Source organism: Ambystoma mexicanum, chromosome 1p, assembly GCF_040938575.1.
Source record: "Ambystoma mexicanum isolate Mex_15411 chromosome 1p, UKY_AmexF1_1, whole genome shotgun sequence".
Lineage (NCBI taxonomy): Eukaryota > Metazoa > Chordata > Amphibia > Caudata > Ambystomatidae > Ambystoma > Ambystoma mexicanum.
This window is the reverse complement of record NC_090921.1, coordinates 343077732-343102890: the sequence shown is the minus strand read 5'-3', so window position 1 is coordinate 343102890 and position 25159 is coordinate 343077732. Positions and strand designations below refer to the sequence as shown.

The following is a 25159-nucleotide window of genomic DNA, read 5'->3' as shown; positions in this document are numbered from 1 at the left end:
CCATGGGGTCCCCACAGTGTTTGAGCTGACTCACCTACTCTTTTTGGCATTACCGGCCCTGTTCACACAGCAAATATGTACCACTTGCTCTTCCCTCTGGACTGGGCTCACTGCACTCCGGTGTCTCCCACAGAATTCGCCTCAGCACGCCTGTCTGGTTCCAGATCCCGGTAGGCAAAACCTTGCTTTCCATGGTTTCCGCAAACCTCAGAGCTTTCCACTGCCTCCTGGCGTGTCTGTGGCGTGACCTGCAGCATTTCTCTTTTCCCCTTCTGGTGAGCCGCTGGGTTCTGTCACACCGGTTCGTGCCCCCAGACCTCACAAGCTTTGCGGATGAAAGACATGTCTTACCCCAAGCAACAGCAGCCCTCATGACTTGGAGTCTGGCCTTTCAATCACCCGCATACAGGTGCACTTTGAAAATAATTAGACCGCTTATTGAGCATGGGGCTCCTTTAATTCTGCATTGCTCCTTCCCTCCTCCTCGTCCCAGTATTTGGATGATTGTGGCAAGAGGAGTCCATTGTTGTCAGGTAACACAGATTACATGAAAAGTCACTTTCAACAGTTCCAAATGAAATACCAGTTCTATATGGTGAATAATTAGAACTGGAAAACGTTGTCTTGGATCTTCAGCATTTTAGACCAGGGATGGAAGTCTGATCTTCAGAGCTTTGTGAAATGGTTTCTCTAGTTTCCCTTACATGGGGTGTAGATGTATGCCAATAGGCTATGTGGGTATTGGGCCTAAAAGTGTCATCTTCACCAGCAAACAGGGATGCCATGTCTTATTCGGCAGAGCCATGACATCCCCGCAGAGGCTGTCTCCTCCCATGGGATCCTCCCTCATGTAGCCACCCCCAGGGTCAGGATCAGGTAATGATTGTTGTCTCCTGGCCACATGGGTAGAGGTTATCAGCGAGGAATCAGTGATGACTCCATTGGATTCATCGCAAAACTCACTGATACACCAGGTAAGTTAAAATATGTGACCTGGAATTACAAATCTTAACCTAGAGTAGAGATGACAAGAGCAGTAGGACTGGTGCCCTAATCCTTCCCCGCAACACAAAATGTGCTACACACCAAAACGACACAGCTGTGGTGCGCCTACTCCACTGAGTGCATCTTGCACATTACTGTTGGTACTGTTGTCAAATGAGAAATGATATCGTGCCTCCTATTGCAATGAATATATGTATATTGGCCTACGCCAAGCTGCTTGTAAGTCACTTGCGAAGAAATCCGTGTTGCAAGGTCCTGACCTTAAATCAATGTAAGCCGCCATTTTAGGTCAATCCGCCATTTTAGCTTTGCTTTGTAAAGTCACCCTGTGAGTTAAAATGGTGGACGATGTCATTCCAAAATACAACATGGCCGTCTTGACCTTGTGTGTAGCTAATATGTAACTTGCCTGCAGGCCACTTGTTGAGGTCGTGAACTGAGACCTTGTCCTTCGTTGACCTGTGTGTAAAGGATTACTCATGCAATGAAACTAATCCACGAGCATATGTTAAGAACAATGTATTCAAATACTGAACTAAGAACACTTATTTAACTACATTGTATTAATGTTTGAGAAGACGTGTATGGGAAATCCCAGAATACACAGTTGCCGTTTAGGCTTGTTGACGTATGTATTAAAGGCAAACTAGTTACATGTGGATATGCAAACTCTGCATTAACCCTAGATCAGTAATGTATTAGAGGAATATTAACCTGAAGTAGGGTTGGACATCATGTTCGCAAATAATATAAAAGAGCAACGAATTCTAATGTACAGCGTCTCTCACTGAATACACCGAACCACGCTGTAGTTTGCTGTGTTGCACTGAGGCCCGATAGCTATCTGATTTTTTTTCTGTTCTTTGTAACTGATTCAGTATAAATTAAAGATCTTTTGTATGTTCCTTTGTAACCCGTGTTCGGTGTATTTCCTTTTGGGGTACTCAGCCTTGATATTTTGATTTTGTTTTCACACTGTCACCACTGATATGATTTGATAGGTTATTCATAACGCGCTTAATACCCAGAGGTTTCTAAGCGCGGGCCCGGGGATCAAACCCATGTTGCTCTGTGTCGTCTTGCTTCCAAGGTGAGCACGTTGCCGCTGAGCTATCCTCCCGAGACAACCAGTGCCTAGTGAGACAGAATGCCATATGTGATGTCGAAATAGCTTGAGCTGTTTTGGGATTTTTTGTAATAAAAGTGATACAGGTAGCTCTGTCTCCAAAAGTGAGGCCTGCTAATCAGAATCCCCTTTCATAAGGCTCACACGTGTGAATATTCAGAGCTTTCTACTGACACTTAGCAGTTGGCTTGTAGTTTGGCAAAATGCCATTCACAAAGTGACATCTGCATTCCTGATAGCAGTTGTGAAGGCCACAATTACAGCATGTCAGGATCTGCCTTTAACTGTGGGCAATAGTGAGCCTAAATTAAATTGTATAATAGTGGGCCCCAGCATCGGGTGGTCTCTGGGACTCCAAAATTATATTGACCAAAACCTATTGAAGTCATTTTAGTATCAGCTTGGATTCTTGTGACCCTCCCAGCCAGAGCCTCCAATGTATTCTCTGGTCCTTACTGTCTAGTAAGACCCCAATCTCTACCTTTTCAAAGACTTCTTCAAAAGGTTTTTGAGTGTCACTCAAACCAAACTATTTGGGCTTAGTCCTAGTAAAAGCCTCCCAGGCCGATAGGAAGCACCCATAGGAGCTAGGGAGGGGTCCAGTGCTTCAAATGGCAGGCTCTGCCAGGTCAAGGGGAGTCATACCTGGGTGTTAATTAACATAGACCTTTTGATGTATGAGAGAGAGGAAGGGTGGGGTAGAGTAGCAGAGGCCTAGCTTGGATTGTCTAACAAGTGGGGCCTGAAGCTAATGTAGTTGGGCCCACCGCAGTGACATCACATCTGTAAATGTCCACACACAGCTGCTAAGTGGGCATTCACAGATTTTGGGTGGCGCTGGCCCACTCAGGCCCTACCTTGTCTACACCTCTGTAGAGTAGCCCAGGAGAGGACTTTCCAGTGAGAGAAAAGAGCCATCATCTTGGATTTCCATAGTGCTACCACAATTCCTGTCCCCCTTCCTATTTCCTGCAGACAAAACACTCTGGGTATGACATCACCCTGCAAGATGTTTCTGAAACACTAGCCAGGATTGGACGCCTTACAGAAGGCTAGAAAGGGACCAATGTGCTTTAGCTTTTTTCCTCTCCCCTTAGTTAATTTATCCGTGGACATTTGAAGAAGGATTCACCCGGAACCTGGTTTGGAGTACAGTCTGCTCCAAAGTCCTCTGCCACTGAGGTGAAGACCAAGGTCTTGGAAGCCCTTAAGACATGAATGGAGAGGCTTAAGACAGGCTTCTGCCTGTCTTAATGCCACCATTCATGCTCGGGGGGATTTTCATTGTTTTTTGAAGGCGGAGTGTGGGGGTGTAATGGGAGTTTCCGCCTCCCATTTGCCCTTCGCCTTCAAAAACAATGTGGTTTCACGCCAGCATGTGTTTTTCATGCTGGTGTGAAACCAATGATTTATTATCGAAACTGCCTGCTTTTTGCACCAGCAAAAAGCAGGTGGTTTTTAAAGGAAATCATTGTAAACGCTGCCTGCCATACGTACATGACAGGCAGCGTTTACTCTATTTTCACCGTGGAGTGCAAATAGAGAAGTGTAAGGAGGCTTCTGCCATCTCTTTACACTTCTTATAGTAATATTATTAGTAATCATCATAACAATAATAATAACAATATTTTATGTTGTGCACACAGCAAATGAATTAATCTCGAAGTCGTTTTTATTGCTTTGCAGAAAATGGCAGAAGAACAGGGGAAGTCCCAAGAAAAAATTACATAAGGGACCAGGGAGAGGAATCTAATTTGGGTACTCACCCCATTGGTCACGGGTAGAAACACCATGCCGATTTCTTTTACCACGTTTGCATACCACGCACGAGTAAATGTGGTTGGGGGTAAGTAAATAGAGAGCAAGAATGGGGGTTTTGAGGGTAGTGCAGGTGGTCTCGCCCGCATTTTGGGGTAAAAAAATCAGCAAATTAATTTGCTGTGTTTACCTGCTGGCAACATGTTTTGTTGTTCTAACATACAGCGGACCAACTAGAGGAGCTAGAAAAATATTCCCTGAAAGCCAGTAGGGGGACAAGATGACTCAAGGAGTAGGCAGAAGATGGACGTGGCACACAGGAAAGGAAAGAGGGAAGAATTATATGGCAGAGCACTTCAGAGTACACCGTCTCTAGGGATGTAAAGAAAGAACATCCGAGGGAATGTTGAGTTTTGGGTGGAGAGACAAGCAAATTGCGATCGAAGAAAGGGGTGGAAGGTGGTTTCTCAACCAAAAGTATGAATGATGACTATAGACAACCGTTAACTGGACCTCTTCGAGGTACACCATCCTATAGCACTGTGAGAGGGGTACCAAAAACCAAGCAGGATATGATGATTCGACCGGTGTGTCAGAGGGTGGCAGTGGCATAGGCGTACCCAGAGGGGGCAAAGAGCCCAATTGCCCCCATTTGCTGTTTTGCCCCACTTAATTGGTGGCCTGCCCCCTCTGGTAAAGAACTCTACGCAGACGTCATTCGTGTGCTTGCAGGCTCTTTGTTTGCCTAGCATGTGTTCTCTTTTCTGGCATGAAAGGGACACCACAGGAATCAATGGGCAGTGCCGGCTGGTGAATATGTTAACTGGAGGGGGGTAAATATATGTTCCAGATATGCTTCAGCGACCGAGTGCAGCGAGGGAGGCCGCACCAATGAAAGTGGGTTCTGGGTTCTTGTCCCCCACAAGAATTATTTTAAAATAATGGATTAAAATGATGCATTTTAGAGCACACTTTTTTGAAAAATTGGTTTTGTAGGATAACTCATGAAAAAATCCAATCGATGCAAGTCACCAACAGGCAAATTGCAAGTGGACAGGCAAATTTCTGTAACACATTTTCATGATGCCTTTTTGCACAATATGTGCCAGTATAAAACATGTTCACGCTGGCTGTGCCCATACATTTCCATGCTGATTCCAGCATTATACCCTAGAATTCCCATATAAGAACATACTCATGGTTGTTTAGCATTAATGCCAGTAATGATACTATAAGAAAACGTGTTCATGTTTGTTCTGCCCACATATGGCAGCATCCCCATGTAAGAACATACTACAGTTGGAATTACCATTAAAATGCATACCAAAGTATGAAAACATGTCCAAACTGCCTGTACTAAAATGCCAGTCGAGCTACATAATAACAATTATCATGCTTGCTTTATTAAAGATACCCAATACTTAATGTCATATGGCAATAAGAAATGGCTAGACTGATTGCATAAAAGTGACGGTCTTACTTCATAATAACACTTATCATGCTTGCTTTACCAAAGATGCCCAATCCAAAATGTCATACCACAATAAGAAATGGCTAGACTGGCTGCATTGAAATGCCAGTCTAGCTACACATTTAGGCTAATTTTGCTTGCTTTATCAACCATGCCCAGAAACAAATGCCATGCCTGCTCCATGGTGCGCCAGCATCTTGCACTCAGACATAATCAGATTAATAATGAATGTGATTATGTGTGATTGCGAGGTGCTGGGGGCCGAAGGGGCAGATGTGCGTCAGGACCTGGGGTCCCAGGTTACAGCCATGGCATTTTTTTATCGGGTATAGATGCCAAGGAAAAACTGTCATGCCCGCCCCCTGAGGCCCCGAGCGCCTCACAGGCACACATTTATTGTGTACATGTGACGTGCTGGGGGATCCCAGTCATGGTATTTTTTACTGGTCATCTATCAGATTCCCATTAATAAATGGCATTCCTTTCCACATTGCCCTCCAGCGCCTCACATGCACAGATAGTCAATTGTGTGTACTTGCGAGGCACTGGGGGGCTTAGGGATTGGGCTTGACATTGCATGTGAGGCGTTAGGATACCCAGCGGACTGGGCTGGCATTCTTTACTGGGCATACCCAGTTAAAAATGCCATGCCTGGCCACTGGGCCCCATTGCCTCATACGCACACGGTGAATGTGATACTGTCATGAACCGCCGTCTGCGTCCCTTCTGGACTTCATGGTCCCTGACACATAAGGGATTGAACTCAGTAATCCTTCCAACATGGCCGCTTGATGCGGAACGCTGCTTGCCAGTCTCTGCGTTACACGCTCTACGTTCTACAAAACAGACATGCCCCGCGGCTCTGTGCGTCTCAACGCTACTGCTTGCCGTAGCTGGACGTGTGTTGCCGGAGTTCGCTCGGGGCTATTTTCCAGATATCTCTATTCCCGGTTACCTGATTCTTCCTCCTTTTCCCTTCATCCCTCAAACTTACCGAATTTCCTGGATTTTCACTCGCGCTCGAGCCACGGTTTCCGTCCCTCCTCACGCGGACATTGTTCCTTTCTGGTTCCGTCCTGGACAGTCTGAACGAAGCACGCTGGAATCCGAAGACCCGCGCACAGGCTTATATAAATCCCGGACCGTGCGGAGGAAGTCACAAAAGAAGGTTGCAAGCAAACAGGAAAGACAGGTGAGAAGGGGAGAGACTTGTGACAGATTGAGACGCCTAAAAATCGATACGGATACAGGGATGGAAGCCACGGTTCAAGACGTCATGCGAGGCATGCAGGAACTCACCAGAGAAGTTCAAAACCTTAAGGCTGAGAACGCTGCCTTAAAGCAGCTGGTATTGTCTCGTGATTCTGCTACCAAGGAAAGTGTGTTATTGGGAGGAGTGGTGGACAAATATAATGGCTCTCCAAAGACCCTTCGTGCCTTCCTTGATTCATACTTGGTGCATTTCACCTTCAAGCCCTACTACTTTTCAACCCCTAGAGCAAAGGTGGGGTTTATGATATCACACCTCACTGGTAACGCACTAACCTGGGCAACTCTCCGAGTCAATTCGGGCGACTCCCTCCTGGATGATTAGGATGGATTTGTGGAAGCCCTAAAGACATGTTTGATCGTCCTGAGCAGGTTTACAGCGCTCAGGAACGTCTACTTGATTTTCGACAAGGATCCCAGGATATGCTTACCTATGTAACCCGGTTCAAACAACATATGAAGGAAGCTGATTGGTCCCAAGAGGCCAGTTTCACTCTCTTTCACAGAGGCTTGAATGAAGAAATAAAGGACGAGCTAGCTATGGTAGCTCGCCCTAATTCCTTCCGGGCCATCTTGGACCTTTCCTTGCAAAATGATTTTCGAATCCAGGAAAGAAAGGTGGAGAAAAAGAAGTCGCAATCATCATTCCAAAAGGCTGTCTTAGACCACCCTTCTAGCCCAGAACCTGCAGTTTCTCCAACCTCAGATCCAGAACCCATGCAACTGGGAGCATTCCGTGGACCCATTACCCCACACTGGTCTCTGCATGTACTGCGCCTCTAATAAACATCTTGTCAGAGAGTGCCCTATTGCTCTTCCACGGCGTTCAGGAAACGCCAGCTCCCGATCCTAGATGGGGCACGGTTTCAGGAGAATGATGTCTGCTCCACATCAATTCCTTCCTTGAACTCCCCTGGACCAAATAAGCGTGTGATTCTTCAGGCCTTTCTATCGCCTTCCAACAAATAATCTTACCCCATTCTGGCATTAGTGGATTGCGGAGCCATGGGTATATTCATAGATCATTATTGGGTCACTACTCACAACATTCCACATGAAACACGAGAGACTATGCAACCAGTAGAGGCAATTGATGGAAGACCCCTATCTTCAGGACCCATACCCCTTCAAACCAAAGAGATCCTACTCTCTATATATCACCATCAAGAGAGGATCAAATTTGACATCATAAGATCTGCCCACTATCCAATGGTTCTAGGCATGCCCTGGCTGCAGAAGCATAACTCCTAGATCAATTGGGCAGCAGGCTCCTTGTTTCTTGGTTCTGAACACTGTATGTACCACTGCTTATTCCTAGACTCCTTACCAAAGTCCTCTGAAAACTCGCAAGAAATCCAGCAAGTCCAGTCACTGTCTCTAACATCATCCGAATTCCCAGGGCCTATCAGGCTTACAAAGATGTACTTTCGACTGCCATAGTTCAAGCTCTTCCTCCTCACAGACCTGAGGATTGTACCATCGATACTGAACCTTCAGCAGTGATCCCTTTCGTGAGAATGTTTATTTTATCAGAACCCGAAAAGAGGGCCCTCGGGGAATACTAACTTGGAAAATGGCACTATACGACCATCCAAGTCCCCGGCGGGCGCTTCGTTATTTTTTGTTCCCAAAAAATATACCAAGGAGCTTAGACCATGTCTAGATTACCGTGGCCTTAACCAGTGTACTCTCAAGGACCGCTACCCATTGCCTCTCATCTCTGATATCCTGGAAGCAGTAAGAGGTGCAGTAGTATTCACAAAATTAGATCTCAGGGTTGCCTACCATTTAATTCGTATAAAGAAAGGTGATGAATGGAAAACAGCCTTTAGAACACCCTTTGGCCATTTTGAATACCTGGTTATGCCCTTCGGACTTGCTAATGCTCCAGCGGTCTTCCAATGTTTTATAGACCGGGTGTTTTCTGACATGCTGTTCCTCTTTGTCATTGTATATCTGGACGACATACTGATATACTCCCAGGACCATCTGAAACATGAAGAACATGTAAAGGCAATTTTACAACATCTACGTGAACATAAGCTCCTGGCCAAACTCGAGAAGTGTCTTTTCCATGTATCAACTGTTCACTATCTCGGATTCGTTCTTAGCCCAAAGAGGATTGGAATGGACTCCTCAAAGGTAGATTCCATTCTATCCTGGCCCGTTCCAACGACTGTAAAACAAATTCAATCCTTCCTGGGGCTTGCTAACTTCTATCGGAAATATATACCAGCCTTTTCGGAGATTGTACATCCTATTGTTACATTACTAAAGAAGGATAGCCCCTTTCAGTGGACCTCAGTCCAAGATACGCCCTTCCAGCAGTTGAAGTCGGAGTTTATACAAGCTCCCATCTTAACTCAACCCGACATTGATTGCCCTTTACTTGTGGAAACTGATGCCTCCAACTACGCCATCAGGGCAGTCCTAAAACAGGAACTTGATGATAAGTTAGAACACCCTATCGCCTACCTTTCTCGCACCTTGACTCTCAGTGAAACTCATTATTCCATCCTGGAAAAGGAACTGCTAGCCATTCGCCAAGCCTTCACTGATTGGCGTCATCTTCTCCTGGGAGCCAAACACCCGGTACAGGTCCGCACAGACCATCGGAATCTTCAAGTCCTGCAATCCCTAGAATGTAGAAATAGTTGTCCTGCCCGTTGGGCCTTCTTTTTTGCTCAATATCAGTTTCAAATCCATCATCTTCCTGGAACACACAACATAATAGCCGATGCCTTGTCCAGATGTCCTGATTACGAAACCATTGAAGATCAGACTTTTCCTAAGATGTTTCCCCACACAATATTTGTTGCCCAAGCAATCACCCTTCTGGAGGATATTCGAATTCAAACTCAGTCCTCTGAAACCTGGAAGGAGTTTAAGAGAAGCAATCGATGTAAACTCAAGACAAAGGATGGATATCTGTTCAAGGACAATCGCATGGTCATCCCCACTCCTGGACTGCAGCAAAAGATCACAAGCCTATGTCATGATACCCTTCATTTAGGACACCAACACTCTCCGTTTAATACAAAGGCAATTCTGGTGGCCGAGGATGAAAGAGGATGTCCGGATCCATATCCAGGCATGTGCAGTTTGCAATCAGATCAAACATGATAACAAGAAACTGGGAGGTCTACTGCTTCAACCAGCAATACCAACTAGACCCTGGGAATTCATCGCCACAGATTTTATCGTGGAACTACCATCCTCCAGGGGATACACAACTATCATGGTTCACATTGATTTGTTCACTCATACGGCTCATTTTACACCTTTATACAAATTGCCAGCCTCATCTGAACTCGCCGGAATCTTCCTGGAACACATATTCCGACATCATGGGCTACCCTCCAAGAGCATTTCTGACCGAGGACCCCAATACATATCCCAGTTCTGGAAGCAAGTATGTCGTATATTGGGAATCCAACGTTCCTTGTCCTCAGGTTATCACCCACAGACCAATGGAGCCACTGAACGTGTAAACCAAACTCTGGAACAGTATCTTCGTTGCTTCGCCACCAAGGTCCAGGATGATTGGTCACTCTTAATCCCTGTGGCTGAATTCGCTTACAAAAATTCAGATCATTCAGCTATCAATACCAGTTCTTTCTTCTGTAGTCAAGGATTTCACCCTTCAGTTCTACCTTCCATTCTCCCACACCCTACCCGGTTCCTACGTTTGATTCCCTTATTAATGTACACAAAGAAGCAAAGGAACACTTACAAAAGGCCAGAAAAGACGCTAAACATCATGCCGACTCCAAAAGAAGACCTGAGCCTTCTTACTCAGTAGGCGATGAAGTCTGGTTATCCTCGAAACTCCTTCCTCGACATCTGCGACCAAATAAACTGTCTCCCAGGTATTACGGGCCCTTTTCTATAAAAGACATCGTCAATCCAGTGGCCTTTCGACTTCGGCTACCTGAATCTTGGAAGAGGATCCATCCTGTCTTCCACACCTCTCTGTTGAAGCCATATGTTCAGCCCTCTCGGATTGCTCCAAGATCTACCCCAGTGATTATCAATGACCAACTCGAATATGAGGTTTCCAGAATCTAACTCTAGATACCGACGTGGTCAACTACAATATTTGGTTGAATGGAAAGGATACCCTCCCAGTGAGCGCACCTGGGAACCCGTGTCAAACATGAATGCTCCCAAGCTGATTCGAAGATACCATTTTATACATCCGGGCAAACCCGGAGGAGCTGGACTTCAGAGGAGGCATACTGTCATGAACCGCCGTCTGCGTCCCTTCTGGACTTCGTGGTCCCTGACACATAAGGGATTGAACTCAGTAATCCTTTCAACATGGCCGCTTGATGCGGAACGCTGCTTGCCAGTCTCTGCATTACACACTCTACGTTCTACAAAACAGACACGCCCCCGCGGCTGTATGCGTCTCAATGCTACTGCTCGCCGTAGCTGGACATGTGCTGCCGGAGTTCGCTTGGGGCTATTTGCCTGATCTCTCTATTCCCGGTTCCCTGATTCTTCCTCCTTTCCCTTCATCCCTCAAACTTACCGAATTTCATGGATTTTCGCCTGCGCTCGAGCCACGGTTTCTGTGCCTCCTCACGCGGACATTGTTCCTTCCTGGTTCCATCCTGAACAGTCTGAACGAAGCATGCTGGAATCCGAAGACCCGCGCATGGGCTTATATGAATCCCAGACCATGCGGAGGAAGTCACAAAAGAAGGTTGCAAGCAAACAGGAAAGACAGGTGAGAAGGGGAGAGACTTGTGACAGATTGTGTGTATGCAAGGCAGTGGGGGGGCACTACGGTCAGGAATGCAGGCATGCAGGAATGTGCAGGAACCAGGAAGCGCTCTTTGCTTCCTGGTTCCTGTTCGTGCTATGCAGAAGCTGAAGCACTGGTTTGAAACCTCAGAACCGGGGTAGAAGCTGTGTTAATTTAAATGTATATGCATGCGTGTATGCTTGTATTGTGTGTATTGACTGAGTGTATGATAATAAGTGCACCTGTGAATGAGTGAGTGCATGATGCGTGTGAATGTTGTATGAATGTGTGTGCATGTGTGTTTGTGCTGTGCCAGGGAGCTGATTTTTGCAGGAGGGTTGAGGGGGGGTTTGCAACAACAGTATTTAAAAAATTCTGTTGGTGCACAACTCTCCTCTCCACCAGCCATAATTAGCTCTCTGTGTGAGGTGCTAGGAAGATGGGTGGCAGGCATGGAATTTTTCATCTGGGCATGGTAGATGCCTGGTAAAAAATACCATGACTCACATTGATTGTGTGTGTGTGTAATGCGCTGGGGGGTTATGGGGCAGGCATGATATTTATTTACTGGCCATCTATGATAAAGCAAATATGATAAGTGTTATTGTATAGCTAGAATGGCACTTTAATACATCCAGTCTATCAATTTCTTAATGTGGCATGACATTTTGTACCGGGCGTCTTTGATAAAGGAAGCATGAGAAGTGTTATTTTGTGGCTAGACTGGCATTTTGGTGCAGCTAGTCTAGCCACCTCTTGCTGTGGCATGGCATTTAGTATTGGGCATCTTTGATAAAGGAATCATGATACGTGTTATTATGTGGCTAGACTGGTATTTGGATATAGCCATTTTGAACATGTTTTTTGTGGCATGGCATTTTTAATGGTAAAGCCACTTGGAGTATGTTCTTATGTGGTGTACAGCCATATATTGGCAGAACAAGTGTGGACATACTTTCTTATAGTATCATTACTGGCATTATGTGCAAAGCAAACATGAATATGTTCGTGTATGAGATTACTGGCATATATTGGTGCAGCCAACATGAAAATGTATGGGGAAGTTAAGCCTGAAAATATTTTTATACTGGAATATATTATGGGCCAAAGACATCATGAAAATGTGTTGGGGGAATGCTTCAATGTACTGTTGGTGACTTGCATCTATTGGATCTTTTTCATGAGTTACCCTACAAAACCAATTTTTTTGTTGCGTATTTATTTATTGAACACTTGTATGGCACCTATACAGCAGAAAGTGTTTCAAGGAGCTACAAGACAAAAAACGGGGGGTGGGGGAGGCGGCATTGGAGAAAATAAGAATAAAGATCCTACTAGGCCTTGTGACAATCGGATTGTGCAAGTGCAATAATTAGAAGTGCAGGGGGATGGGCAGGTCAAGGGAAGTGAGAAGGGGAGAAGTGCTGGAGGGAGGCGCCTCAGGGGGGCTGGGCAAGTGCTAGGTGGTGCCCAGGTGGGCTAGTGCCAGGGGAAGCCATGGGTAGGGTGATAGTGCCAGGGGTGGGAAGACCAGGCTAGAAGGCTAATCAAGGAAAGGAGCCTGAGGGCAAGTGTCAGCAGGAAGGGGTGAGAAGGGGAGACTTGACGAAGGATGGCCTGCACCTGCGAGACTCATAAGGGACACAGGCATCCAGTCAAAGCGGCAGGAGGATGTAAGCAGGGGAGAGGGAGAGAGAAGGAGGAGGAGAAAAGGAAGTCTTGATGAGCTTCCAGAACTTAAGGAGATCCGTTTCAAGAAGGAGCGGGGCAAGCAGGCTGTTCCAGAGGGAGGCTCCTGCTAAAGACAGTGATCTACCCCCACTGTCTGCTTGGAGAAACGGCTGATCTGCAGGGAGTTAGAGGTAGAGGACAGAAGGACTCTAGCAGGAATGTATTTAGGGAGAGAGAAAAACTGTTTTTTTACCCAATTTTTCAACAACAAAAAAGTGTGTCAAATACACCATTTTAAGACATTATTTTTCAAATTAATTCTCAGGGGGGGCAACTCCTCTTGATTGGTTTGGGCTCCCTCGCTATGCTCGGTCACTCTGGCATATTTGGGGAAGTATTTTTGCATCTCCAATTTAAAAATTCAACAGAAGCCACTGGGATGCACAGCCAGAAACAGAAAACTGTAAATAATTCTATAGGGCCAACGTGAGATTCCTGCAAGCATTGCTAAAGAGCCAAAGGAGCAGTTGCCTAATTTCCCCTTGTACTCAGCGTCTTTAGGTGATATTTCATCTGGTAAACAGACTGTCCTGGGCTATGATTTGAAACTGAGGTATGAGTGATATCGCTTCTGTTAAGCTGACGCTTTTTGACTGGTTATTATTTAAAGCTGAGCTGGAGGTGATGTCTCCTCTGCTAAATACCACCTCTAACTACACATTATTTGAAGCTGTGCTGGGAGTGATGTCTGGTAGAGTTAAAATAATGCAGTCTCTTGTTGTGTGCATAGTGCATATTTGCAATTGAATGTGATTGAACATTTTAGGATGTATATTTTTTTTTTATTTGACAGTTGTTTTGGTCGCGAAAAATTCGAGACCTTTCAACTTTAAAATACATACATGATTAAAAACTGTTACAAAATTAGAAAACAATAGATAAGTATTAACATATTATAGAAAAAGAAACTCACATTAAACTTTAGAAAATTACAATCAAATCCAAGTCATCATAAGAAAAATATCAAATTTTCACATGTAAAAACCAAAAGAATCATCATTTTGTCGTTGCATATTTTGCTATTTTCAGCTGATGCAAGTAATTTACAACAGCATATCTTACTGCCTTTCTTTTGGTATAGAATAGTAGGTCCCATAAGTAGGATGTATATTGCTGCAAAACATTTACTGTCTTAAACTTGGTCTGAACATGCTTAATGTACATTACTTTAACCAGCTTGGTAAAATATAAATATAATTAAATCAGTTTGACTTATTGACCCTTGATATGCCGCCACCCCACCACAACTTTATTGTATTTGTGCCCCCTGGTTTGCTCCCCTAATGCTGAATTCTAGTGACGCCGCTGTGCAGCCGTGAGGGTGATGTGAGAGAGAGAGCTAATTTCCTTTGGCTAGAGGGTCTCCCAGGCAGGGGATCCCCTGCTCGTCCGTCTTGTGACGCAGCGGTTTTCCCGCAACGAGGCTGACAGGCCCATCTCTTTGAGGCGGCCTCGCCGAGGCGCGCTCGTTGTTTCTCGGCTCGTGGTCGCTTTTTCTGCCTTCCTTGGCAGCTCTGCAATAAAGACCTATTTGCATCCAGACAGAAAAACTATAAAGTCAACGCCGGCTCGGTTCAGAAAGGCAGGCCTGTGGAGGAGGCACAGGGTCACGCATGCCTGTTCTCATGGCAGCTCCTTGATGTGGGATCATTGGTTTTCCTCATCTAAGAGAATTACTGCTGCACAACCCACTCCTCCCCTCCTCCCCCAGTCCCTTGTCAAAGCACCAGAGACAATCCTCCTGGCCGGTAGCCGGGCTGGGATCAGGACCATGGAGAAGGCAGCGTCAGGGCAGGAAATAGAGTTTAGAAACTGGAACAGGAAACGACTTCAGGAGGACTCACTACCGTAGGTCTAGTCAGGAATGCTGTGTGCTCGTGTTATGCTTCCCCGGACGCCACTTCCTCTAAGTTGTGCAGACACAATGCAGTGGGTTCTGGTGCTAGGATGGTTTTTTAGGAGGAAAAGATTTCGGGGGTGCACGCACACGCACACGCACACACACACACACACACACACCAGAAGGCTCCCGTGCTGGGGTGGTCTGTGAGATGTCTCTACGTATCCCTGGCTCTTATAGGTAGGGACCTGCCGCAAGATGTCCTGGGGGTGGTTTGCTAATGAGAGCTGATTCCTACCTCCGTGCTGATGAGAGGTTCTGGTGCTGATTTGGTATACAGTCTTTTGCCCACAATCTATTGGTCGCGGGCAAATAGAGATCACACCAAAGCCCACACACCGCCTAGGCTGAGCACCGCCCCACGCCGCATATGCCGGAGAGCAGGTAAGTATGTATGTATGCATGTGTGTTCGTTTGTGGGCGGGGGATAAATGTTTGTGGCTGGGGAGCGTAAGGGGTGTTCAGTGTATGAAAAAACCCAATTAAAAGATAATCTAACCAGTGCGGGAGAAGTTGGGTGTGGTGGATGGGCGGTGGAGTTCTCTGAGAGAGGTTCAGGGGCTAAGACACCCAGAAATTGGCATTTCCCCGCCAGTTGAAGGGTACTTCAAGAAGTCTTAAAAAAGCAGGCTTTTTTGGATGTGGTGTTCAACGGGCGGGTTGTAGACATAGAACCGTTGACATGAGGGAGATGTTCCCTACCTCTAAGGTGTCATGCGCACTGCATCAGGTTCTGATGATGGTTTCACAGTGAGAGATGCTCACCTCCTAGTGAGGTGCCCGGACCCTGCTTTAGGTTTTGGTGCTGTTTTGTTAGTGAGAGATGCTTCGTGCCCCCAAAGTGGTACTGGTGGTGGGAAGCCAGCAACAGAGGTTCTGGTGCTGGTGATGTTTTGTTGGTAGGAGGTGTTGCTTACCTCTGAGGTGCCAGGGACACTGTATTAGGTTCTGGTGGTGGTCATGGTGTATTATTGAGAAATGTCCCTTACCTCTGAGGGGCTGGCCACACTGCATTCAGTTCTGATGCTGGCTTGTTAGTGAGAGAGGTTTCCTGCATCTGAGGTGGTGCTGGTGGTGGGAAGCCAGTGACAGAGGTTCTGGTGCTGGTGATGTTTTGTTGGTAGGTGGTGTTCCTTCTCTGAGGTGCCAGGGACACTGTATTAGGTTCTGATGGTGGTCATGTTGTATTATTGAGAGATGTCCCTTACCTCTGAGGGGCTGGCACACTGCATTAGGTTCTGATGCTGGTTGGTTAGTGAGATGGCTTCCTGCATTTGAGGTGGTACTGGTGGTGGGAAGCCAGTGATAGAGATTCTGGTGCAGGCTTGTTAGTGAGAGGTTTTGCTTAACTCTGAGGTGCCAGGGACACTGTATTAGGTTCTGGTGGTGGTCATGGTGTATTATTGAGAGATGTCCCTTACCTCTGAGGGGCTGGCACACTGCATTAGGTTCTGATGCTGGTTGGTTAGTGAGATGGCTTCCTACATCTGAGGTGGTACTGGTGGCGGGAAGCCAGTGATAGAGGTTCTGGTGCAGGCTTGTTAGTGAGAGGTTTTGCTTACCTCTGAGGTGCCAGGGACACTGTATTAGATTCTGGTGGTGGTCATGTTGTATTATTGAGAGATGTCCCTTACCTCTGAGGGGCTGGCCACACTGCATTTAGTTCTGATGCTGGCTTGTTAGTGAGATAGGCTTCCTGCATCTGAGGTGGTTCTGGTGCAGACTTGTTAGTGAGAGGTTTTGCTTACCTCCGAGGTGCCGGGGACACTGGTTTAGCTTCTAGTGCTGGCGATGGTTTATTAATGAGAGAAGTACCTGGCCTCTGAGGGTCCAGACACACAGCATCAGGTTCAGGTGCTGGAGCATGTTTGTTAGTAATAAAATCCCTCTTAGGTGTGCAGACACACTTCATTGAGCAAAAGGATTGTGGGGGTAGGGCCCTATTCAGGAGTGCGCACACCTGGAAGTCTTATTGGATGATAAGATCAGATATTGGTAAAGCTGCTGTCGTGTGGATGGTAAGGTGATCTCCCACTGTCACCTGAACTAAAACAAATTGTAAGGGGTAACCATCTGCACAGGCTGCGCTTGTTACATGTTGTATGCTCACTAGGTGTGATAAGTTTGAACAGGGTGGATGAGGAGTGTTCACAAAAAGACACAACTGATTTATGGTGCAATTGATTAGTAAATCAAAGAGCCCAGCTTTAATTCCTCAAGTCAATAATAGGACATATTGATTTAAAGTGCCCCAAAAACAAATGAAACATTCTTGGTACACATGGGTACACATTTCATGTGAGAAGCTTGATACTAAAAACAGATAAATACCGGGCAGTGTCCTGCCGGGCAGTGTCCAAAACAAAGTCCATGCATATAGTGCCAAAAATACAGAAAATGCCAAACAAATGCCAAAAAATGCAGAAAATGCCACAGATGTCAAGACATACAGAAAATGCCGTCAGGAAATGCAAAAAAATGCCAACACGTGTTTCAACCTATGAGGTCGTCATCAGGGCATATAGATACATATAGTACATTGGGCTATAGTGCTGATGCTAAAACCTGAACTGTGTTCATTCTAGAAACCTGCCAGGGGGGGGGGGGAAAGGTGTCAAAGCAAGGAGCAATTAGATATGGGAGAGAAAAGACGAAAAGAGAAAAACATACTGTTTAAATTGCTGCGTGCATAACATGACTCTAAAGGTAAGTATGTAGGCTATAAAAAATAAAGCATACCTTATTGTAATTGTTCTCTGTCAAACTATAGAAAAACACACTTCATTGAGTTCCAGCGTTGGGATGGTTTGTTAGTGATACAAAAGCCTCATGTATCTGCGATGTGCAGAAACAATGCACCCGGCGCGGTCCTAATGCTGGTTTGTAGTAACAAAGGCGTCTATTGCCTACAGTAGAAACAATGAAGCTGAAAGAAAACTCGATGTCTGTAAGTATAACAGTTGGCCAGCTCTGAGTACAAACAGGTATCAATGTGGTGGGGATCAAGAGGGAGGGAGGGAGACGACTGTAGCTGAAGTGGTAGGTTTTACCATCAGGCTCTGCACCATATTCAGCCCATAGTTTGGCCTTGAAGTGGAGGAGCTACCTTCAGTACCCCCAAAAGTACAGTTCGACAGTGTAGTAAAAGCGATGGCCATTGAATTACTGCCACTTTTTTGCCACACTGTCCAAACTCGTAATGAGGCCCAATGTCTTGTAAGCAGTGGAAATAGAGCCAGTGAGGAACCTGTCCTTAGAAACACTGCTGCAAATCTCTCCTCTGAGATCGGGGCAGATGATAAATATGTCCTTTATGAAGGGACCAGAAGCACAGTCAGATGGCCTTATGGAATGTGCCTGGTCTGACACTATTAAAACGGCTGTTTTGTGCTCCTTACTGTATTGATTAATCCATTTTGTATAAAACTATATGCAAGTTTATCACATAATTCCCGAGTGGGCTTCAATGTTGAGCTAAACACAGCAGGATGTTTAAGTGAGTCTAACCTTTAGAATAATTCCTCCTCCAGGGAATTAGCCTCCAAATAACGATTGGGATAACATGTTATTTTTCTGCCGTCTGCCGTGTGAGAGCCAACTTATCCCCATTGTTCTAATGGGGTCTCCATGTAGGTTCTGGTTGTCGTTCCTGGCTTGCATAATCATGATCTGTTGGTTTGCCTTCACCCTCGAGCATGGATTGCCTGGTCTACAACCGAAGGTAACCATTTCTTCACATCACTTAATGATTTGTGGTGGTAAGTCAGGTAGAAAGAACTAACTTGGAGCCCACTCCTTTACAGGGGTAGATAAAGTCATGCTTGCAGTTGTCCCTGCCAGAATTCAAACTGGCAAAACTGGCAAAGTGCAGGCTTGCCCCATGTCACATGAGCTCTCCTCCCTTTCGATTGTCATTGCCAGTGATCTGTAAGATCCACCTGGGCCTCTGAAGAAGTCCGCAATCAAGTTCTGGGAGACATCTAAAACACAAACAAGGTGAAGTTCTTATTAGGCCTTATTAAATATTACCAAAGGTCTGTGGACAGCCATGGGACCTTGTTGGCTCCAGCTGAATGAGCTCTTGGACAGAAGACTGTCAAACTGGCTTTCATAGACTGAGAAAATATCAGTGAAGTTCCTGTGCTGTATGCCCAAATTGTTAGATGCAAGCTCTTTGGGTAGAATGGCACAAATGATTGTGGTGTACTGGCGTTCCCTACTTCAGCTAAAAGAAGGATGTTACTTCCAAAGAAAAAAGTTGGGCTTCCATTAAAGAGTGTTGCGCCATAGCTTGGGTCCTGTAAACGTTAATTTATCACAGAGCCTATATAGACCGTTTATTCAAAGCACCGAACAAGAAATTGACAGTACAATAATAATGAAAAAGGCAAAGGCATGAACCAGTAAAATATCTCATAAATTAAATACTTTTAACAAGGCAAACGTTTAAGAAAATGCACACTGCAACAAATGAGACATAATACTTTTTTTAAATGATTTGGACAGCAAAAATGTCCAGAGGTAAAGAGTTTCATCATTTAGGGTCTAAAAGTTGGACAGATTGTAAACAGGAAGGTGCACACAGAGGCCGTGGGACAGAAAGAAGAAATTGAGAAGCAGGACGAAGTTCTCTAGATGAAAGATAGAGAGAAATCAAGGAACAGAGCTGAGAGTTGGCCAAAACGGTTTATAGTGATTTTTTCGAATGGCATATTTTCGAATGACATTTTCTCGACACAATTTTGCCAAAATTTCTTTTTCGAATGTTTCTTTTTTTTAATTAAATTTTTGAAATGGGGGTTCCCCTAACCCCCTTTTTTTAAACACTTTTTTTACTTACGAAACCAAAAAAATATGTAAAATAAAAAAATAATACATTCGAAAAAAAAAATCGGCAACATGTTTTCCACAAAATGGTGTTTCGAAAATAAATCAGAACACCTTTTGAAAGCCAGGCATTAAACTGGTATGCAAAACGTTGTTTCACCGGGAGCCAATGATGGCAAGCCAATTAAATAGAAATATTAAAAGATGTAGGAAGCAAAAGAAAATTCTCACTTCAAAATGCAAGATTAAACATAAAGGAAGTGCATCATTAAAGAGAGCAACATATAGAGCAGCAGTAATTAAGATGGGATAAGATGATAGTTTGCAATAGTATTTTAGCAGAAGCAAAGTTTATTAAATGGCAGATTTTCCCTATATTAAAAAGGTGGAATCGACAGGATTGGGCTTAAGCAGCTATTTGAGTTTGAAGCAAAAAGAAGAGTTGAAAATAAAGCCAAGCTTCCGCGCTTTATGTCCAATTGGAGCTGAAGTGGAGGAAAAGAAATTGCTGGAGGGGAACAAATCGAAGAGGAGACATGAAAGAACAGAATTTCAGTTTTTCTGGTTAAGGCAGAGGAACCAAGAAGATATCCAAGCTGTAATAACCGAACGACAGGAGGAAAGATGCTGATGGACAGAGTCATGAAATGTGGAGAGGGAAATAAAGAGCTGTATGTCCTCAGTGTACAAATGATCCTGAAATCCATGGTCAGAAATCAAGGAGGCCACCAGAGAAGTAAAGACTGAGCGCAAGAGAGGACCCAAACAAAACCCTGTAGAACACCGCAGGAAAGAGGGCACACCTGCAAAACTGAACCCTCCCATGATAAAGTGAAAGAACAAATAGAAAGATAAGAAGAAAACCACTGAAGAGCGACATCAGAAAACCCCAAAGATGAGTGCTTGCAGAGAAGTGTGGGATGTTCAACCGTATCAAAGCTTGGCCTGAGATCCATTAGACCGAGAATAGATGAACGTTCAAGAATACGGGCATGTAATATTTAATTAGTAACAGAAAGAAGAGCTGTTTCAGGTAAGAAGCCCAGACCGAAGCCAGATTGATTGGAAGGGAGCCGGTTGAGAGAATCCAGATAAACGCTAAATTTCGAATAAATTAGAAACTCAGGCAGTTTAGACAGTTAGACAAAAAGTAGAGAGATTGGACAGAAATGTGACTGTTCAACAGAATCCAGGGAAGATTTATTGAGCAGAGGGAGTATAGTAGCAACTTTAAAAGATGAAGGAAATGTACCAGATTATACAGAGAGATTAAAAAGATAATTTAGTACAGGAGCAAAGTCAGGAAGAACAGATTTAATTAGGGAGGCAGGCCACGGATCAAAGGGGGCAGGAGTGGGATGGGAACAGGAACTAGAAGAGATGACATCACTCTCAGAGAAGAACATAAGGCCCAGTCCTCGGGCTAACTGAATGGGACTCTGCCCTCAGAAGGAGACAGGGAGGATCCAGTCCATAGGGTAGCTGGACGAGACTCTGCCCTCAGAAGGATATAGGGAGGGTCCAGTCCACAGGGTAGCACAACGAGACTTTGCCCTCAGAGGGACACAGGGAGCGTCCAGTCCACGGGGTAGCTGGACAAGACTCTGCCCTCAGAAGGACACAGGGAGGGTCCAGTCCACAGGGTAGCTGGACAAGACTCTGCCCTAAGAAGGACACAGGGAGGGTCCAGTCCACAGGGTAGCTCGATGAGACTTTGCCCTCAGAGGGACACAGGGAGGGTCCAGTCCACAGGGTAGCTGGACGAGACTCTGCCCTCAGAAGGAGACAGTGAGGACCCAGTCCATAGGGTAGCTGGACGAGACTCTGCCCTCAGAAGGGTACAGGGAGGGTCCAGTACACAGGGTAGCTCGACGAGACGTTGCCCTCAGAAGGAGACAGGGAAGATCCAGTCCATAGGGTAGCTGGACAAGACTCTGCCCTCAGAAGGACACAGGGAGGGTCCAGTCCACAGGGTAGCTGGACGAGACTCTACCCTCAGAAGGACACAGGGAGGGTCCAGTCCACAGGGTAGCTGGACGAGACTCTGCCCTCAGAAGGATACAGGGAGGGTCCAGTCCACAGGGTAACTCGACGAGACTTTGCCCTCAGAGGGACACAGGGAGGGTCCAGTCCACAGGGTAGCTGGACGAGACTCTACCCTCAGAAGGACACAGGGAGGGTCCAGTCCACAGGGTAGCTGGACGAGACTCTGCCCTCAGAAGGATACAGGGAGGGTCCAGTCCACAGGGTAACTCGACGAGACTTTGCCCTCAGAGGGACACACGGAGGGTGCAGTCCACAGGGTAGCTGGACGAGACTCTGCCCTCATATGGACACAGGGAGGGTCCAGTCCACAGGATAGCTGGACGAGACTCTGCCCTCATAAGGACACAGGGAGGGTCCAGTCCACAGGATAGCTGGACGAGCTTCTGCTCTCAAAAGGACACAGAGAGCGTCCGGTCAATGAGACTCTGCCCTCAGAAGAACATAGGAAGGGCCCAGTCATCGGTCTGACTGAACGACGACCCTGCCCTCAGAAGGACACAGGGAGGGTCCAGTCCGCAGGGTAGCTGGACGAGACTCTGCCCTCAGAAGGACACAGGGAGGGCCCAGTCCGCAGGGTAGCTGGATGAGACTCTGCCCTCAGAAGGACACAGGGATGGTCCATTGCACATGGCAGCTGGACGAGACTATGCCTTCAGAAGGACACAGGGAGGGTCCAGTCCACAGGGTAGCTGGACAAGCTTCTGCCCTCAGAAGGACACAGGGAGGGTCCAGTCCACGGGACTCTGCCCTCAGAAGAACATAGGGAGGGCCCAGTCATCGGTCTGACTTAACGACGACCCTGCCCTCAGAAGGACACAGGGAGGGTTCAGTCCACGAGACTCTGCCCTCAGAAGAACAGGGAGGGCCCATTCATCGGGCTAACTGAACGAGACTCTGCCCTCGAAGGACACAGGGAGGGCCCAGTCCTCGGGATGACTGAACGAGACCCTGCCCTCAGAAGGACACAGGGAGGGTCCAGTCCGCAGGGTAGCTGGATGGGACTATGCCATCAGAAGGACACAGGGAGTGTCCAGTCCACAGGGTAGCTGGACGAGCTTCTGCCCTCAAAAGGACACAGGGAGGGTCCGGTCCATGAGACTCTGCCCTCAGAAGAACAGAGGGAGGGCCCAGTCATCGGTCTGACTGACCGAGACCCTGCCCTCAAAAGGACAAAGATAGGGTCCGGTCCATGAGACTCATGAGAGGGCCCAGTCCTTGGGCTGACTGAACGAGACTCTGCCCTCAGAAGGACTCAGCGAGGGCCCAGTCATCGGGCTGACTGAAGGAGACTCTGTCCTCAGAAGGACTCACCGAGGGCCCAGTCATTGGGCTGACTGAACGAGACTCTGCCCTCAGAAGGACTCAGCGAGGGCCCAGTCATCGGGCTGAATGAACGAGACTCTGCCCTCAGAACAACACCGAGAGGGCCCAGTCCTCGGGCTGACTGAACGAGACTCTGCCCTCAGAAGGACACAGGGAGGGTCCAGTCCTCGGGCTGACTGAACGAGACTCTGCCCTCAGAAGGACTCAGGGAGGGTCCAGTCCTCGGGCTGACTGAACGAGACTCTGCCCTCAGAAGGACTCAGGGAGGGCCCAGTCCTCGGGTTGAATGAACGAGACTCTGCCCTCAGAAGGACTCAGCGAGGGCCCAGTCATCGGGCTGACTGAACGAGACTCTGCCCTCAGAACAACGCCGAGAGGGCCCAGTCCTCGGGCTGACTGAACGAGACTCTGCCCTCAGAAGGACACAGGGAGGGCCCAGTCCTCGGGCTGACTGAACGAGACTCTGCCCTCAGAAGGACTCAGGGAGGATCCAGTCCTCGGGCTGACTGAACGAGACTCTGCCCTCAGAAGGACTCAGGGAGGGCCCAGTCCTCGGGTTGACTGAACGAGACTCTGCCCTCAGAAGGACACAGGGAGGGCTCAGTCCTCGGGCTGACTGAACGGGGCTGACTGAACGGGACTCTGCCCTTAGAAGGACTCAGGGAGGGCCCAGTTCACAGGCTAGCTGATCCACACACATGAGGCCATAGCGGAAAGTGGTTTTCATGCTTATCGGCGCTACAGAACCAGGCACTGCAGAAAGCTTGTTGAGCTTTATGATGACTTCTCTAGTATTTAAAGACACGCAAGTCGAGTGCCCAGTGCCCAAAATACTACAGGAGAAACATTTATGGAATGACTCTGCACACGCGCTTGCCATGTCTTGGCAGCGGGCTGAATAAACTGGCAAGGGCGAGGATATATATTTCTAGGCGCTGTGCTCAGGTTACGAGGAAGGTTTTGAAATGAAACAGTCCGTTCTGTAAGTGTCCCAGTCGCCGAAGTTCAGGCCACAGACCAATCCCTACCGCCCGGCTGCTGAGTGAAGGGACCCCTTCCTCGTCTCCCAATGTACACCTCTCATCCCCCCAAAACTACACTGGTACCAATAAAACAGGGAATCAAATTCAAATCAATGTGCATTATGCACCGAGCAATCCTCGACCAAGGTGCAGAGTTCCTAAGGAACAAATTACGCCTACATCACCCAACAAGGACAATCAGATCGAGCAGCGACATCCGTTTGGAACCAAAACTCTACAACAAAAGAAAATTCGGAAGATCTTCTTTCTTTCACTTCACCCCAAAAACTTGGAACGAGCTACCATAGCACGTACGTAACACAGGAATTCACCTCCTATTCAGAAAACTGCTCAAATCCTGGCTCTGCACCCCATAACTCGAATAACACCTACTGGGGCATATACACAGCTGAAACAATGCTGAGTGAAGAAACCGATCCTCCCGACTCCCCTAAACTACCGCCCATAAACAGAAGTTAAGGAAGAACAATCTACGGCATATCAACTTACCAACAGAGAGATAGATATGGTAACACGATACCATAGAATGAACACAGATAGATCGGGATGGAAGAGCAAGGGGATATATCAATAACACCATGGCCTACAAACTACACACAGGCAACAATGGACCACTGACAGAAAATAGATACCAAGGGAATGGGTGATTGCTAATTTACAGCAACAATACCAGAGTAGGAGACAAGTCACGCCCCTACCTATTACACTAAGTTCAAAAACAACATAGCTGGGAATGTGCCACGTCCTCACTCATAACAATTAGACGGACAGGAAAGAAAAGTGGAAAATATGCCTACCTATAGGACAACCGGACACGTAGAACAATATTTATAGGGAATAATAGATATATAACCCACTAACCCTATGCTGAAATCTCTGCATATCTAACTCACACGTAAATCCACACAAC

The 25159-nt window shown here is 46.6% G+C and overlaps 1 protein-coding gene across 5 annotated transcripts in view; it reads right to left on the bottom strand.

The window, feature by feature from the left end:
* CELF5 (CUGBP Elav-like family member 5) overlaps positions 1 to 25159 on the bottom strand; it is a 473699-nt gene that overhangs the window by 203600 nt on the left and 244940 nt on the right. The gene's annotated exons all lie outside the window — the stretch shown is intronic.